Source organism: Saccopteryx leptura, chromosome 2 (genome assembly GCF_036850995.1).
Source record: "Saccopteryx leptura isolate mSacLep1 chromosome 2, mSacLep1_pri_phased_curated, whole genome shotgun sequence".
In the NCBI taxonomy this organism is placed as follows: domain Eukaryota; kingdom Metazoa; phylum Chordata; class Mammalia; order Chiroptera; family Emballonuridae; genus Saccopteryx; species Saccopteryx leptura.
This window is the reverse complement of record NC_089504.1, coordinates 85,543,131-85,561,972: the sequence shown is the minus strand read 5'-3', so window position 1 is coordinate 85,561,972 and position 18,842 is coordinate 85,543,131. Positions and strand designations below refer to the sequence as shown.

General features: G+C 34.6%; 1 pseudogene; it reads right to left on the bottom strand.

Annotated features, from left to right (window-relative positions):
- Positions 1 to 18,263: 18,263 nt before the first annotated feature.
- On the bottom strand, positions 18,264 to 18,571 carry LOC136391422 (U6 snRNA-associated Sm-like protein LSm3 pseudogene; annotated as a pseudogene).
- Between the last annotated feature and the right edge of the window lie 271 nt (positions 18,572 to 18,842).

Here is an 18,842-nt window from a genome sequence, read left to right as displayed (position 1 = left end):
GACTCAGGTTTGAAACCCTGTGGTCGTGGGTTTTAGCATGGGCTCACTAGCTTGAGCACAAATTCACCAGCTTGACCATGGGATCATAGACATGGCCCATGGTTGCTGGCTTCAACCCAAAGGTCACTGGCTTGAGAAAGGGGTCATTGGCTCAGCTTGAAACACTCAGTCAAAACACATATGAGAAAGCAGTCAATGATCAACTAAAGATGCCCCAACAATGAATTACTGCTCATCTCTCTTTCTCTTCCTGTCAGTCGGTCCCTGTCTGTCTCTCGATAGATTAAAAAAAGAAAAGAAAAGAAATTAGGATTACAAATGAATTATGATATTCCCCTCCTTTATAATAAATATTTAAGATAATTGTATATATTTTATGTCTTCAAAGCCAGTTTTTTAACTTAAAGAGAATCTTTAAATTCAGTGAGTGATAGAAATTAATGTGAGTCTCATGAATCACCAACATATCTGAATAAAGATGAACCTTGGTTAATAGAGGTAATTTGAATTCATTGTAGTTTTGAGAAGAATGTAATTTTCAGTTTTATATTGGCAGGTGATTAATCAATGTATCAAACTGTGAAGAATTTTGTTCATGCCAACTGTTTTGGATTTGCTTGACCCTGATTTATATCTCTGTTGTATTAAACTAATTCAAATAATTTGCTGTCTTGGTTTAAAAAAATTATTTCAGTAGAAATATTCAAATGAGAAATACAAGTTTCAGAGTTAAATATATTCTTTCCCAAACCTGAATTCAGCACTGCAGGCCTTGGTAATTGTTGGCACTTTATAGCAAAACACTTAGCTGTGATCAATTGTAGCTTTTTCTGTAAAATCCCAGAGCTCATCTCTAGGAAGAACAAGTGGTTAAAGCAAAGGGGTAGAGGGGTGAAGGATGTTGAAAATTGCTTAGCTGAGTCTGACATTTTATCTCTTAAATATTAATTATACTGTGGGCTTCTTCCTATTTACATACCTAAGTGTTTGCTTGGGACATAAATGGTGCTAAATTGTCTTGAGAAACCCATAGAGCAGCTTTGTTAGATAAAACTTCTTGCAGCTGGTAATTTTTGGCAATTAATATTATGAATGCTAATGCAATGGGGAAAAGAGAAAGCACTTCCAGGATGCCACTTATCTCTGTAAAACGAAAGAAAATGTCAGAAGTGGTGAGCCTGCTGAGAGTATTACTTCTGGGAAGGAAATAGATGGCAAATGTTAAAATTATCATATTTATGGACAGGCAAGGAATTAAAAACTGGCGTACCTAATAAATAGTCTAGCAAATAAAGTTTATTTAAATATTATTAAATGCTTGTTTTGAATTGTTTTATATAACAATAAAAGCTGTTTAATAATTATACTAAATGTATATTATATGACCTAAAGTAACCATTGAAAGCAGATTCACAGAAGTTAGCTTATTTGATTTTCTTAATTATTGGTGAGGAATTAGAGGGACAGTTCCTTCGATGCTTAGGGTCAATAATCGAAAAAAATATTAAATTTAAGATGACTATAAAGACAAAGTTAAGCTTGATAGATAAAAATGTAAAAACTTAAAGTTATGAGGAAAAAAATCAGCAGAGCCAGGGGAATCTACCTCAGCAATGTTAGAATTGCTGTCATAGCATTCACACTATTTACGTTATCTTACAAAGTGAATAAAAACAGTAGCTATACTATTGCTGCTCATTAAGCTGTAGAATTTAAATAAGATTAACTCTTTACTGGAAAGAATGTAGGTAGAGAGCAGTAACAAGCAGTTTTAACGTCAGTTATATACAATTCAGAAATGAAAATGATTTATATTATTTTATCCAGTTCCCATTTGTGATTTGAAGAACTCTCAGTTTAAGCTTATGTGAGTTACTCTGAGATTTCAAATTGCCAGTAAGTTAATTTTAAGTACTTAAGAAATACATAGTTTTAATATCCTGTATTGTAGTTTTGAATCCAGTGTAAAATTGAGTTTCAGTGATTATGATACAATAGCATTTTGGTCAGTAAGGGAGAAAGTGTTCTTTATATGTTAAAACATAGTGATAGGCCCTGGCCAGTTGGCTCAGTGGTAGAGCGTCGGCCTGGCGTGCAGGAGTACCAGGTTTGATTCCCGGCCAGGGCACACAGGAGAAGCGCCCATCTGCTTCTTCACCCCTCCCCCTCTTCCTTCCTCTCTGTCTCTCTCTTCCCCTCCCGCAGCCAAGGCTCCATTGGAGCAAAGTTGGCCCAAGCGCTGAGGATGGCTCCATGGCCTTTGCCTCAGGCACTAGAATGGCCCTGGTTGCAACAGAGCAATGCCCAGATGGGCAGAGCATCGCCCCCTGGTGGGCATACCGGGTGGATCCCGGTCAGGCACATGCGGGAGTCTGTCTGACTGCCTCCCCGTTTCCAGCTTTGGAAAAAAAATGCAAACCCCCCCCAAAAAAAACCCACATAGTGATAAGTATATATATATTTTTTATTTAGCTGTATTCCTACGCTCATTTTATGTGACAATATAATGATGAGGAATGTTACTGAAGTAAAATACATTTCTAATTTTGTGTGGTTAGTCTCAATCCTCAGTTCTAATTATTCTATTTCATAATTCCCAGAAGCACCTTCACAACTGTCATGGCATGTATCCTAAATTTTGTCTATTAATCATGGTCACTATATAAAAAAAAACACAAAAAGTAATAAATTAAGACATTGTTCTTTTATTTTAGTTCATCAAATCTTTTTTGAATATCTGCTCAGAATCTTCAGATGTGTAAGGAAAAAGAAATCAATCGGATAGTATGCATTAAGGAACCTATTTATTTTTTACAGAAAAAAAATGTAAATGTAAAAAGTTTAAACTTAAACATGAGTGGGCAGTAAAAAGAATACGTACAAGATAAAATACCATAAAGTGATTATTTTAATAGTATATAAGCATAAAGCATTGGAATTATTTCTAGTTAGGTGGCATTAAGCTTTGATATTGCAAAGTTGCTATGGTTCTCTATCTTAGAATTTATCATTGGTGCCTGAAATTCCTCTGGAAAGAAGACAGAAACACCTATGAAACACTCAGAAATATAATAAAATCTTTATAAATAAAAACATTTATTGTTAGTTAATCAGCAAAGGATTTTAAAATAACGCCAGGTGAATGGATAAAATACAGCATGCTGTGTCTTAGTCTGCTTGAGCTGCTATACCAGAATACCATACATTGGATAGCTTAAACAATAGAAATTTATTTCTGACCATTTTGGGAACTAGGAGTACCATGACCTGCAGCTAATCTGGTGAGGACTGTTTTGCTGGCTTGTATATGCACATAAGAGGGGGTGAGAACAAAAAGATTGAAAGAGGGAGGCACTCAATATTTCTTTCTTAACTGAAACTAAAATACAATCTCAATAAAAATACTAGTATTCTTTTTTGAAATATAGAAACGAGTTTTTGAAGTATTTCTAAAATTCATAAGGAAAGGCAAAAGATCAAGAATAGCCACACAACTTTGAAAAAAAGGAAGAAAAGTTGAAGGAGTTTATGACCTTGATTTCAACATTTATTGTGAAAATACATCAATCAATACATGAATATATTAGCAACACTAAAATAGATAAATGCACTAGAAGAGAAAGTCTAGAAGGAAACATATAAATAAATGACCTTCAATGAAGTTAGAAAGCAATTCAGAGGAGAAAAATAATCTTTTAAATCAATATTGTTGCAGCAATCAGGTATCCAAAATAAAAAAATAAAATAAAGAATTTCCAACTTCCAAAAATTAACTGAAAATGGATTCTATACATCAATAAGAAACCCAAAACAATAAAAATCACTGAAGAAAATATAGGAAAATTATGCATTTATATAAAGCAAGCATTTCTTATATACAACAGTAACAGAACAACCAAGAAAAATAAATGAAAAATTAGGCTTTATTAAAGTTAGTAAATTTTTCCCTGGATAAACTATTAAAAAGATAAGACCAAGACAAGAATATTGAGAAATATTTTCAATGGATAATTTTTTATATTACATAAAAAATATAAACATAACTTTTTTTTCCTTTTTTTAAATTTAGATAATTAAATTTAACAGAGTGACATTGGTCAACCAGAGTACATAGATTTAAAGAAAACATTTCCACATCATTTGGACAGTCGATTATGCTGTATACTCATCACCCAAAGTCAAATCATTCTCTGTCACCCTATATTTTGTTTCTCTTTAAGCCCATCCCCCTCCCCTTACCCCCTCTCTCTCCTCCCTTCCCCTCCCCTTGGTAACTACTGCACTTTTATCTATGTCCATGAGTCTCAATTTTGTGTCCCACCTATGTATGGAATCATACAGTCTTAGATTTTTCTGATTTACTTATTTACTCAGTATAATGTTATCAAGGTCCATTCATGTCATAAATGATACTATGTCATCATTTCTTAAATTGAGTAGTATTTCATTGTATATGTGTACCACATCTTCTTTACCCAATCCTCCACTGAAGGGAATTTTGGCTGTTTCCATGTCTTGGCCACCGTGAATAATGCTACAATGAACGTGGGGCTGCATGTGTCTTTATGTACACATGTTTTCAAGTTTTGGGGGTATATACCCAGTGGAGAGATTGCTGGGTCATATGGTAGTTCTATTCTTAAGTTTTTGAGGTATCACTATACTTTCTTCCATAATGGTTGTACTCATTTACATTCCCAGAAACAGTGAATGAGAGTTCCTTTTCTCCACAGCCTTTCCAGCACTTGTTATTACCTGTCTTGTTGATAATAGCTAATCTAACAGGTGTGAGGTGGTATCTCATTGTAGTTTTGATTTGCATTTCTCTAATAGCTACTGAAGATGAGCATCTTTTCATATATCTGTTGGTCATTTGTGTTTCTTCTTGGAAGAAATGTCTGTTCTTGTCCTCTTCCCATTTTTTTTTTTTTGTTGAACTGTTTGCTTCTTCATTGCTGAGTTTTATGAGTTATTTATATATTTTGGATATTAGCCCCTTATCTGAGCTGTTGTTTGAAAATATGATCTCCCACTTAGTTGGATATTTCTTTAATTGAGTTTCTTTTGCTGTGTAGAAGTTTGATATAGTCCCATTCATTTATCTTTGCCTTTACTTCCCTTGCATTTGGGGTCAAATTCATAAAATATTCTCTACTACCAAGGTCCATGAGTTTAGTACCTATGTTTTCTTCTATGCAACTTATTGTTTCAGATTTTATATTTAGGTCTTTGATCCATTTTAAATTAATTTTGGTGCAAAGAGACAAAGTGTAGTCAGGTTTCATTTTTTTGCATGTGGCTTTCCAATTTTCCTAGCACCATTTATTGAAGAGGATTTCTTTTCTCCATTTTGTGTTTTTGGCTTCTTTATCAAAGATGATTTGACCTTATATATGTGGTTTTATTTCTGGGCTCTCTATTCTGTTCCATTGGTCTGTCTATTTTTCTGCCAGTACCATGCTGTTTTGTAATCTTGGTTCTGTAGTATAGTTAAAGTCAGGTATTGTAATGCCTCCAGCTTTATTTTTTTTCCTTAGGATTACTTTGGTTATCTGAGGTTTTTTATGGTTCCATATAAACGTAATGATTTTTTGTTCCATTTCTTTAAAAAATGACATTGGAATTTTAATGGAAATTGTATTAAATTTGTATATTGCTTTGGGCAATATGGTTATTTTAACTATATTTATTCTTCCTATTCATGAACAAGGACTACATTTTAATTATATGGTGTCTTTGTCAATTTTCTTTAATAATGCTTTGTAGTTTTCAGTATATAGGTTCTTTACATTCTTTGTTATACAGTGTGTCTATAAAGTCATGGTGCACTTTTGACCAGTCACAGGAAAGCAACAAAAGACGATTAAAATGTGAAATCTGCACCAAATAAAAGGAAAACCTTCCCAGTTTCTGTAGGATGAGTGGCAGCATGTGCACATGCACAGATGATGACGTAACACCGTCTATACAGGGGAGCAGCCCATGACCATGCCAGTGGAGATGTGGATGGTACAGAGGAAAGTTCAGTGTGTTCTGTGGCTCGCTAAATTCGAATCCGTGACCAAAGTGCAATGTGAATATTGGTGTGTTTATAACGAAGCGCCACAACATAGTAATAACATTACTCGGTGGGATAAGCAGTTGAAGGAAACCAGCAATTTGGTGGAGAAACCCCGTTCTGGTAGGCATCAGTCAGTGATGAGTCTGTACCAGCTATATGGGATAGCTACCTAAGGAGCCCTAAAAAATCTGTGTGTGAGCCCACATCGAACTACACTGAATAGTTATGAAACTGGGAGAGTTTTCCTTTTATATGGTGCAGGTTTCACATTTCTATTGTCTTTTGTTGCTTTCCTGTGACCGGTCAAAAGAGCACCATGACTTTACGGACACATTATATTTATTTCTAGGTATATTATTTCTTTTGTTGCAACTGTAAAAGGGGTTATATTTCTTAGTTCATTTTCTGAGGTTTCTTGTTGGCAAATAAAAAAAATCAATAGTCTTCTGTATATTAATTTTGTATCCTGTAACCTTACTGTATTGGTTTATCATTTTTAACAGCCTTCCTGTGGAGTCTTTGGGGTTTTCTATATACAGGATCATATCATCTGCAAGAAATAAATCCTTTACTTCTTCTTTCCCAATATCAATGTCTTTTATTTCTTTCTCTTGTCTGTTCTGGCAAGAATTTTCACTACTATGTTGAATAGGAGTGAAGAGAGTGGGCAGCTTTGTCTTGTTCCTGATTTTAGAGGAAAAGTTTTTAGTTTTTTACTATTTAGTATGATGTTAGCTGATAAATGGTCTTTATTATTTTGAGGTATTTTTCTTCTATATACATTTTTTGAGTGTTTTAAACATAAAAGAATGTTGTATTTTATCAAATATATTTTCTGCATCTACTGATAGAATCATATGGTTTTTGTTCTTTGTTTTGTTGATATGGTGTATTATGTTAATCGTTTTACATATGTTGAACCATCCTTGAGTTTCTGGGATGAATCCCACTTTATTATGATGAATTATTTTTTTACTGTGTTGCTGTATTTGATTTGGTAGTATTTTGTTTAGGATTTTAGCATCTGTATTCATTAAAGATATTGGTCTATAGTTCTCTTTTTTGTGTGTGTTGTTCTTATCAGGCTTTGGTATGAGGGTTATGTTGGCCTCATAAAATGTGTTTAGAAGTGTTGCTTCTTTTTCAATTTTTTTGAGACTTTGAGAAGGATAAGAACCAAATCTTCTTTGAATGTTTGGTAGAATTTACTAGTATGGCCATCTAGCTCCGGACTTTTGTTTTGGGGGAGATTTTTGATAGTTGTTTTTATTTCCTTCCTGCTTATGGGTCTATTTAGCCTTTCTAGTTCTTTGTGATTCAGTCTAGGAAGATTGTATTGTTCTAGGAGTTTATTCATTTCTTCTATGTTGTTGAATTGTGTGGCATATAGTTTTTCCATAATATTCTGCAATAATCCTTATATATATCTATAATATCTGTGGTAATTTTTCCTCTTTCATTTTAAATTTTGTTTTTGAGTCCTTTCTCTTTTTTCCTTAGTGAGTCTTGCCAGGGGTTTGTCAATTTTTCTGATATTTTCAAGGAACCAGCTCTTTGTTGTATTAACTTTTTCTGTAGTTTTTCTGTTCTCTATTTCATTTATTTCTGCTTTAATTTTCATTATTTCCTTTCTTTTGCTGGTTGTCAGTTACCTTTGTTCTTCTTTTTCTAGTTTCTTAAGATGTGATGTTAGGTTGTTTACTTGGGATATCTCTTGTTTTTTCATATAAGCCTGTAATGATATGAACTTCCTTCTTATTACTGCTTTCACTGCATCCCAGAGATTCTTATATGTCATATTGTCATTTTTATGTCTGTATTTATTTTTAATTTCTTTTATTTCTTCTTTGACCCATGTTTTAGTAGTATATTGTTTAATTTCTATATTTTTGTGGGTTTGTTTACTTTTTTTGCAGTTGAATTCTAGTTTCAAAGCCTTATATCAGAGAATATGCTTGGTATAATTTCAATCTTTCTGAATTTGTTGATATTAGTTTTGTGGCCCTGTATATGGTTTATTCTTGAGAATATTCCATGTAACTGAAGAAAAATATATACTCTGATGTTTTGGGATGAGATGTCCTGTAGATGTCTACTATGTCCATTTGTTCTAGTGTTTCATTTAACGCCAATATTTCTTTATTGATTTTCTGTTTGGATGAATGATCTATAGCAGGGGTCAGGAACCTTTTGGCTGAGAGAGCCATGAACACCACATATTTTAAAATGTAATTCCGTGAGAGCCATACAATATGCTTAACACTAAATACAAGTAAGTGTGTGCATTTTATGTAAGACCAACACTTTTAAAGTACAATAAGTATCTGAATTCTTTTTAATAATATTGTTATGCTGTTGTTAACCAATGATGAATAAAGTACTTCTTACCATTAATGTGACTTCTGGTGCTGCATGGTTTTGCTGATGGCTTTGTAGTCTGGTGGATATGTGGTGAGGTTAAGCTTCATGCAGGTGTTAAGACTTCCATTCATTAAACGGATCGTAGGTTGGTCTTAACATTCTTTAGATGTGAGAAAGACTGCTCACAGGCATATGTGGAGCCAAACATTGTCAGTACAGCAATACTCACATGCTCCACTGTGGGGTATGTGATTGGAAGCACATTCTAAGATTTGACAATCAACTGGTCTGCGGGTTAAAGTTTTTTCATTTCTCCCTACATGTGTTTGCTCGCCAACTCTGCTTACTGTCATGCAAGTCTTTCCAAATCTTCATTCAGTGACTTGAACTTATTCACCCACATGGCTGAGGCCTTCAGGTCAGCAGCTTAAAGCTCAAAATCTCTGATGGAGACACCAGGGATGTAAGTCAGGTCGGCACTGTCCACTGCACACTCATGTGGATGGGTGATGAACTTAAAAGATGAGTGCACTCACAAAATTCTCCAAAGCATGCTTTGAATGACTGCAGATTAGATGTGAAGCCCGCTAGCTTCTGGAGATCAAGATGTTGAGCAGGGTCACTTGCTTTGCATGCATCTTTAAACTCTCCCAGTTTTTCAAAGTGTAGTAAATGACCTGTTTTAATGTCAGCGATGAAGAGTTCCAGCTTGTTTTTGAATGCAAACACTGCTTGTTGAAGGGATAAGACTCTATTTCCAACACCTTGCATTTTCACACTGAGTTCACATTGGTTCAGATGTTCAGTCATGTCCATGAGTTAGTAGAACCACTCAGTGTTAGCTAACTCAGGTTGCTAGATGTTCTCTATTTCAAGAAAAGTCAGAATTTTGCTCAGACAAGCTGCAAAACAGCTGAGCACCTTCCCTCTTGACAACCAAAGTACATAGCTGTGCAGAAACAGACTAGAATAATTATTCCCAACTTTATCCACAGTGTTTTAAACTGGCAATCATTTATAGCTCAGGAAAAAATAAAATTGACCACCCGAATGACCAGTGACATCACCTCACCAAGCGGCTCACCACACATCTGAGCACAAAGTGCCTCCTGATGTAGAATGCAGTAAATACTTAGAATAGTTTCTTTTCATGTTCATAAAAAAGGGCTATGAATCTCATTTTTCCCCACCATGCATGGAGCACCATCAGTACATGACCAGATTCCCTCTGTTACATCCCTCTAAGACTCACTCTTGACGCTTGTCTCAGTCACGTGATACATTTATCGGTCCCACCCTAAAGGCTGGTCCATGAAAATATTTTCTGACATTAAACCGGTCTGTGGCCCAAAAAAGATTGGGGACCACTGACCAACAGCATACCTTGCAATCACATTAAACTGGGATAAATGGCTTATGTCTATTGACTCATCCAAAGTGAGAGAAAAGAATGGTGCTGCATTTATGTCCTTCACTTGTGTTGCCTCAATTTGATTTGCCATCATGATGTTATGATCATGAACAGTTCTTGCCAACAGAGGCATGTCTTTTATTCATTTGTTTATCTTGTCTTTATCCAAAAATCTGTCATAAAGTTTATTGGCAACATCAAACATGAATGTTTTGGCATACTCCCCATCTGTGAATGGCTTTTCTTTTCTCACAATTGCTAAAGCACCAACAAAGCTAGCTAAATTCCAGTCACCTTGTTGGGTCCAAACACAGAGTTGCTGCTGACTAGCTTGCACTCTGCACAGTAGCTCTTGACATGCTTTCTTCCTGCTGTCCTCTGCTGGATATTTCGATACAAATGTAGTATGGCATGTGTTGAAATGCCACTTCATATTTGTTTCATTGATGCAATTTTATTATTGCATATTAGACACACTGCAGAACCTGCTCTCTCCACAAAGGATAATTCCTTTGTCCATTCCTGCTGAAAAGTATGATACTCCTCATCTTTTTTTCCTTTAGCCATCTTCTTCATCAAAAGGGTTTCTGCAATTAGCTAGCTGACTACTTGATTAAAAGGAGGGAAGTTTACTTCCTGACCTCACAACAACCCATGTACGTTATGCATTATTCAATAAAAATTTGATATTGTCCTGGAGGACAGCTTTGATTGGCTCCAACCACCTGCAACCATGAACATGAGTGGTAGAAAATAAATGAATTGTAATACATGAGAACATTTTATATTTTTAACGTTATTTATTTTTATTAAAGATTTATCTGCGAGCCAGATGCAGCCATCAAAAGAGCCACATCTGACTCATGAGCCATAGATTCCCAACCCCTGACCTATAGCCATCAATGTTGTATTGAAGTCTCCAAGTATGATTATATTTTTTTTGGTTTTTACTTTTAGATCAGTTAGTAGATGTCTTATATATTTTGGTGCTGCTTGGTTTGGTGCATATGTATTAAGAAATGTTATGTCTTCTTGATACATGTTCCCTTTATCATTATGAAATGTCCATCTTTGTCTCTTGTTGCCTTTGCTGTCTTGTAGTCAGCACTGTCAGACATGAGTATGGCTATACCTGCTTTATTTGGATATAATTTGCTTGGAGAATCTTTTTCCAACCTTTCAATTTGAATCTATTTTTATCCATGTAACTTAGATGTTTCTCTTGATGGGAGCACACTGTTGGGTTTTGGTTCTTGATTCAATCTACTACTCTGTGTCTCTTTATTTGAGTTCAATCCATTTACATTTAGTGTAATTATTGACACTTGAGGGTTTTCTAATACCATTTTATATACTGCTTTCTAATAGTTTTGTGTCTTGTTTGGTTCTTTTTTGTTGTTCTTTGTTTTTGCTTGGTGGTACTCCATACTTCTATCTTCTGTTTCTTCTTTTTTTTTAAGTTATGTGTTTCAGTAGTGGCATTTTAAGGTGTGGCTATAATTAGGTTATTAAAAGAAAAATTATCATATTTATTAGAGTCCATTATTTCATGAGTGCTTCTGCACTCCATCCTCCTTTGCTACTGCAAATCTTTATCCTCTCTCCTTTTATGTTATTATTGTCACAGATTATCCTTGTTTTTTATTGTGGTTTTCTGAAAATTTTTACTTGTAGTTTTTTTTTTTTTTTTTTTTTTGTTGTTGTTGTTGTTTTGTATCCGGTTCAATAATCCCCCTTAGCAATTCCTGAAGTTGGGGTTTTCTGGTGATAAATTGCCTTAGCTTTTATGTCTGTAAATTTTTTCATTTCCCCTTCATATTTGAAGGATAGCTTTGATGGATATAGTATTCTTGGCTGGTATTTCCTCTCTTTCAGTACTTTAAATGGTGAGATCTACTCTCTTCTGGATTTTAGAGTTTCTGCTGATAAATCTGAGGATACCTTAATGGGCCTTCCTTTATATGTTATATTCTTCTTCTCCCTAGCTGCCTTGAGGATTTTTTCTTTGTCATTGATTTGTGATAATTTCATTACAATGTGCCTTGGAGTAGGTCTGTTTGAGTTGAGGTAACTTGGCCTATCTCCACAAGTTTTTTGCATGCAGTTCTTTGGAGTGCGCCACAGACTTTGTGTGTGCTCAGCACCTGCAATTGCCCAGTGCCTGGCATTTTTTTTTCCTTCTGTGAGCAGATTCTATATGTAGCCTGCCTCTCTTGCACAATCATACTTTTGTCTATCTGTTGTGTATATATTTCAGGTTCATCTATGGTATTTTCTCTGTGTATAGTTGTAGAATTTGTTGAAATTTTAAGGGAAGAGATCGGGAGTATTTCTCATGCTGCCATTTCTCTAATATCATTTCACTTCTCTGAACATAAATTTTAAAATAAGATATATGAGTGGCAATTAACTCATGAAAAACCACTTAAATCAAGTTCTTAAGAAAATGCAAATTAAAATCATGAAATACTATTACATACTTGTATCACTGTTGACTATACCAAATATTGGTAAGTATGTAAAGGAACTGAAATTCTGATTCTGGCTCATCTAGTGAGGATAGAAAATGAAAACCATCACTATAAAAATTTTTCGATTGTTCCTTAGTAAGTTTATTGTCCACTTAGTGAGCAAGTAGGAGTGCGGGAAAAAGATGAGAGAAGAATAGAACGAGATAGAAATACAAGCATATGTGCACACATTTGAATGCTCTAGTCTCTTCTTATGAAGACACTAATTTCATCATGAAGACCTTACACTCATGACTTCATCTATATCAAATTATATCTTCAGCCCTTGCTGGTTGGTTCAGTGGTAGAGCATCAGCCCAGATGTCCCCAGTTCAATTCAGTCAGGGCATATAGAAGAAGCACTCACCTGCTTCTCCACCCCTTCCCTTTCTCTTTTTTTTCCTCTCACAGCCATTACTCAATTGATTCTAGCAAGTTGGCCTGAGGCTGAGGATGGATCCATGGAACCATAGCCTCAAGTGCTAAAAATAGTTTACTGCTGAGCAAGGGCTCCAGATGGACAGATCATCCTGACTGTTAGGGAGGGGGCTTGCTGAGATAGATCCTTGTCACTCATGCTGGAATCTGTCTCTCTTTCCCCTCCTCACACTTAAAAAAAATTATTTCTCCAAAGATCCAGCTCTAAATACCATTACATTGGAAGTTAACACTTCAACTCAGGAACTTGGGAGGAACACAAATAGTCCATTGCAACATGGGAAAATAAAATGTATATATCAGGGGTCCCCAAACTTTTTACACAGGGGGCCAGTTCACTGTCCCTCAGACCGTTGGAGGGCCAGACTATAAAAAAACTATGAACAAATCCCTATGCACACTGCACATATCTTATTTTAAAGTAAAAAAACAAAATGAGAACAAATACAATATTTAAAATAAAGAACAAGTAAATTTAAATCAACAAACTGACCAGTATTTCAATGGGAACTATGCTCTCTCACCGACCACCAATGAAAGAGGTGCCCCTTCCGGAAGTGCGGTGGGGGCCAGATAAACGGCCTCAGGGGTTGTATGCGGCCCGCGGGCTGTAGTTTGGGGACCCCTGGTATATATCATATTGTCATGGCAAAATATTTGTGACATGGCTAAGTGACACAGTAGGTTGCAAAATACTCAAAATATGATATTAAATCTATAAAAAAGCCAATGAGGAGGGGTGCAGTGGATAGAGCATTGGACTGGGAGGAAGAGGACCCAGGTTCAAAACCCTGAATTCACTGGCTTGAGTTCAGGCTCATCTGATTTGAGCACAGCTCACCAGCTTGAACCCAAAGTTATGGCTTGAACTAGGCATCACTTGGTCTGCTGTACCCCCTAGTCACATATGAGAAAGCAATCGATGAACTAAGGTGCTGCAAGGAAGAGTTGATGCTTTTCATCTATCTCCTTTTCTGTCTGTTTGTTTCTATCTATCTCTCTGTCAAAAAACAAAACAAAACAAAACATAAATTTATAAAATATAGACACAAAAATATTAACAAGACAATCCCAAAGGTATTTTCATGAGAAAAGAATCCCGAAAATATTTTCTTCTTCCTAATGCCATCTACAATGACTCATGTCTAGAATCACAAAAATAAAATACATTGACAGAGAAAGAGAGAGAGAGACTATATATATATCAATCTATAATGAATAATGCAACTATTGGCTAGAATTACCAGAAAGACATATAAAACAGTAATACTTGAGAACTAATGATGGAATCTGAAGACTTTATAAAAACTGTGGGTCTCAAATATGACCACATATTAGGATTACCTGAGGAGGTTTCAAAAATGTTGATCTCAGCCTGACCAGGTGGTGGCACAGTGGATAGAGCATCAGACTGGAATGCGGAGGACCCACGTTTAAGACCCCGAGCTCACAAGCTTGAGTGTGGGCTCATCTGGTTTGAGCAAAGCTCACTAGCTTGGACCCAAGGTCGCTTGCTTGAGCAAGGGGTTACTCGGTCTACTATAGCCCCACGGTCAAGGCACATATGAGAAAGCAACTAATGAACAACTAAGTTGTCGCAACAAAAAATTAATAATTGATGCTTCTCATCTCTCTCCGTTCCTGTCTGTCTATCCCTATTTATCCTTCTCTCTGACTGTGTCTAGAAAACAAAACAAAACAAAAATACAAAAATGTTGATCTCAGTCTCCATGCTCAGAGATCCTAATTAATTTTTATATCATAGGTGTCTAAAGATATATTGTTCTTTGTTTGCTTGCTTTTGTTTTGTTTAGTATGGATAACATTTTAATTCTATTTTTTAAAAAAGACACCAAATTATTTTAGTCAATCTAGACTGATTGTGTATAGGTACACAGATATTTTCTAAAATTTTAATATACAATTTCTTTTGAGGTTAAATTGGTATATAACATTACATAGGTTTCAGGTGTACAACACTATACTTTGACATCTGTCTATATTACAAGGTGATCACCAATAAAAGTATACTACCATTTTTTACTGTAAATTGATCCCCTTCATCCTTTTTGACCACCCTAATCTTTTACCCTCTGGTAACCATCAACCTATTCTCTGTATCTGTGACTTTTATCTTATCTTTGTTTTGTCTTGTTAATCTTTATTTTGTTTTAACTTCCACATATGAGTAAAATATTATATTTGTCTTTATCCCTCTGACTTAATTCACTTAATATAATACCCTCAAATTTTAACCATGTTGTCAGAAATGGCAAGATTTTTTTTTTTACTTTTTATGGCTGAATAGTATTCCATTGTAGATAGATAATCTTCTTTATCCATTCATCCTTTCAATGGGCATTAATGATGTGCATATCTTTTGGCTATGTCAAATAACTCTGCAGTGAATGTAAGAGTGCATTTATATTTTTGAATCCGTGTGTTTATATTCTTCAGATAAATACTTAGAAAACAGACTGCTGGATCACATGGTAGTTTTATTATTAATTTTTTGAGTAATCTCTATATTATGTTCCCTGGTGGCTGAACCAATTTACATTTCCATCAACAGTGTTCAAGGGTTCTTTTTTTTCCACATCTGTGGCAATATTTGTTGTTTCTATTTCTTTTTCTTTTTTTATATAATAACCATTCTACAGATATGAGGTGATATTTCATAGTGGTTTTTATTTTCATTCACCTAATAATTAATGAAGTTGATCATCTTTTTATGTGGCTTTGGGCCATCTGAATGTATTTTTTGGAAAATGCCTGTTTAGATCTTCTGTGCTTTTTTTAAATTAAGTTTTTTTTTCTGTTGTTAAGTTGTATGAGTTCTTTCTATAACTTGGATATTAAACCCCTTATATGATTTATGAGTACAAGTATCTTCTTCTATTTAGTCGGTTGCCTTTTTGTTTTGATGATAGTTTCCTTGATTTTATAGAAGCTTTTTTTAGTTTCATGTAGTCCCATTTGTTTATTTTTATTTTTGTTCCCTGACCTTTGGAGTCAAATTCATGAAAATATAGCTAAGACCATGTCAAGGACCTTACCACCTATGTTTTCTTCTAGAAATTTCATGATTGCAGGTCTTACATTTAAGTCTTAAATTTATTTTGAATTAATATGTGTGCATAGTGTAAGATACTGGTCTCGTTGCTTTCTTTTGCATGCGGCTGCCCAGTTTTCTCAACATCCTTTATTAAAGAAACTGTCCTTTCTCCATTTTATGTTCTTAGTTCCTTTGTAAAACCTAATTGTCCATATATATGTGTGTTTATTTCTGGGCTCTTAGTTCTGTTTCTTTGATTTATGTGTCTGTTTTTATGCCATTACCAGACTGCAGTGATTACTATAGTTTTGTATTATAGTAGGAAATCAGGGAGAATAATGCCTCCATCCTTATTTCTTCTCAAGATTGCTTTAGCTATTCAGGATCATTAGTGGTTCTATACATATTTTAGAATTATTTGTTTTAGTGCTTTGAAAAATTGCATTACAATTTTGGTAGGGATAACATTGAATATGTAGATTGTTTTGGGTTTTATAGACATTTTAATAATATTAATTCTTCCAATCATTGAGCATGGAATTTTTTTATTTATCTGAATCTTTTTCAATTTATTCTACTAGTGTTTTATAGTTTTCAGTGTATGCAATATAATCTTCTTGGTTAAATTCATTTCTGTATGTTTTATTTTTTTGAGATAATTTTAAGTAGAAATTTTTTCTTAATTTTTTTGAATTGTTCATTATTAATATAAAGAAGTGCCACAAATTTCTGTACATTGATTTTATATCCTGTAAATTTATACTAAGCCTGTTGATTGGTTCTAACAGTTATTTGGTGTAGTCTCTAGGATTTTCTTTATATATTATCATTCTGTCTGCAAACAGTGAGAGATTTACTTCTTCCTTTTTTACTTGGATACCTCTTATTTATTTCTCTTGCTTAATTGAGGTAGCTAGGGGTTCCAGTACTATATTGAATATGAATGGTTAAAGCATACATCTATATCTCTAGTTTTTGATCTTAAGAAAAATGTTTTTAGTTTTTCCCTGCTGAGTATTATGTTGGCTGTGGGTTTGTCATATATGGCCTTTATTATGTTGACGTATATTTCTTTTATACACACTTCGTTAAAAGTTTTTATCGTAAATAAATGTTGAATTTTGTCAAATAACTTTTCTGAATCTCTTAAGAGGATCATATGATTTTCAACCTTTTTTTTGTAAGAGAGACAGAGACACAAGAGAGAGAGACAGATAGGGACAGATATATATATATAGAGAGAGACAGAAATACAGGAAGTGAGAGAGATGAGAAACATCAATTCTTCATGTTGCACCTTAGTTGTTCATTGATTGATTTCTCATATGTGCCTTGACTCGGGGGCTCCAGCCTAGACAGTGACCCTTTGCTCAAGCTGGCAACCTTGAGCTTTAAGCCAGTGACATCTGGGCTCAAGCCAGTAACCATGGACTCATGTCTATAATCCCACGCCCAAACTAGTGACACCATGCTCAAGGTGGAAAAGCCCCCACTCAAGCCAGGGACCTTGAGGTTTTGAACCTGGGTCCTCTGCCTTTCAGGCCAACACTCTATCCACTGCATTGGCCTGGTCAAGCCAGCCTTCATTTTGTTAATGTGGGATATCAAATTGATTGATTTGTGAGTGTTCAAACCATTCTTTAGTCACTGGACTAAATCCCACTTGATTGTTGTATGAAGCCTTATTAATGCATTGTTAAATTCATTTTGATAATATTTTATTGCAATATTTTTAAATCAAAAGGAAATATTAAATTTAATTTAAATTTTAAAAATCAGAAATTGTATGAAAAAAAAGAGAGCAAATCAACTCCTAAAAAAGATGACTTTATCTTGGTCATCACATTTTTAGGAAGGATTAGAGCAGGGGTCCCCAAACTACGGCTCGCGGGCCACATGCGGCCCCCTGAGGCCATTTATCTGGCCCCTGCCACACTTCCTGAAGGGGCACCTCTTTCATTGGTGGTCAGTGAGAGGAGCACATTGACCATCTCATTAGCCAAAAGCAGGCCCATAGTTCCCATTGAAATACTGGTCCGTTTGTTGATTTAAATTTACTTGTTCTTCATTTTAAATATTGTATTTGCTCCCATTTTGTTTTTTTACTTTAAAATAAGATATGTGCAGTGTGCATAGGGATTTGTTCATAGTTTTTTTTATAGTCCGGCCTCCAACGGTCTGAGGGACAGTGAACTGGCCCCCTGTGTAAAAAGTTTGGGGGCCCCTGGATTAGAGAGAAATAAAAATGCCATTTGGCTTAAGACTTCATGAGTTATGTGCAAATAAACTCATTTCAATAGTGGAAGAATCCTTGGTTATTTCATAATATCAAAATTTACTCTCAGATTTCTCTTTTGAAATTCTTCTACATTTAAAGATACAATCATACAAAGTCTCCTAATTTCCATACAGGATTAATTCCTTTTTTCAGCCAACTCTTAATGGAGGAGCAACTATCACAACACCATCTCCCTAGACAAAGAGCATCAAAATATTTCTTTTTTTTTATTTATATATTTCTTCATCTATTTCTATAGAAGTCACAGTTTCTTCCACATCTTCCAATATCATATTTAAATGTTGATCAGTAGCATGTAATCTACCACAAAGCTCTCTGTCATTTCTCATTTTCGCATAAATTTGCTCATCCCCACTGGGTTGATAAGATCCAGAAACTCTTCTACAGTGTTGGTAGTTTCTTGCTGGTACATGTTGTCTGACAAGTTCCAAACCATCTTGTTGCGAATGTTTGTATCTATGCTCATTAAGAATATTGTTGTATAATTTTCCTTTGTTTTGTGTGGTGTTCTTGTATGATTTGTTATTAAAGTAAAGCTCACTCTATAAAATAAGTGTTTAAAAATTTCCTCCTCTTTAATATTTTGAAATAATTTGAAAAAAGTATTAAATTTTTACTGAATATTTGGTAGAATTATCCAATGAATATTAAACATTTGTTTGTTGGAAGGTTTCTGATAACTAATTAAATCTCCATACTAGTAATTG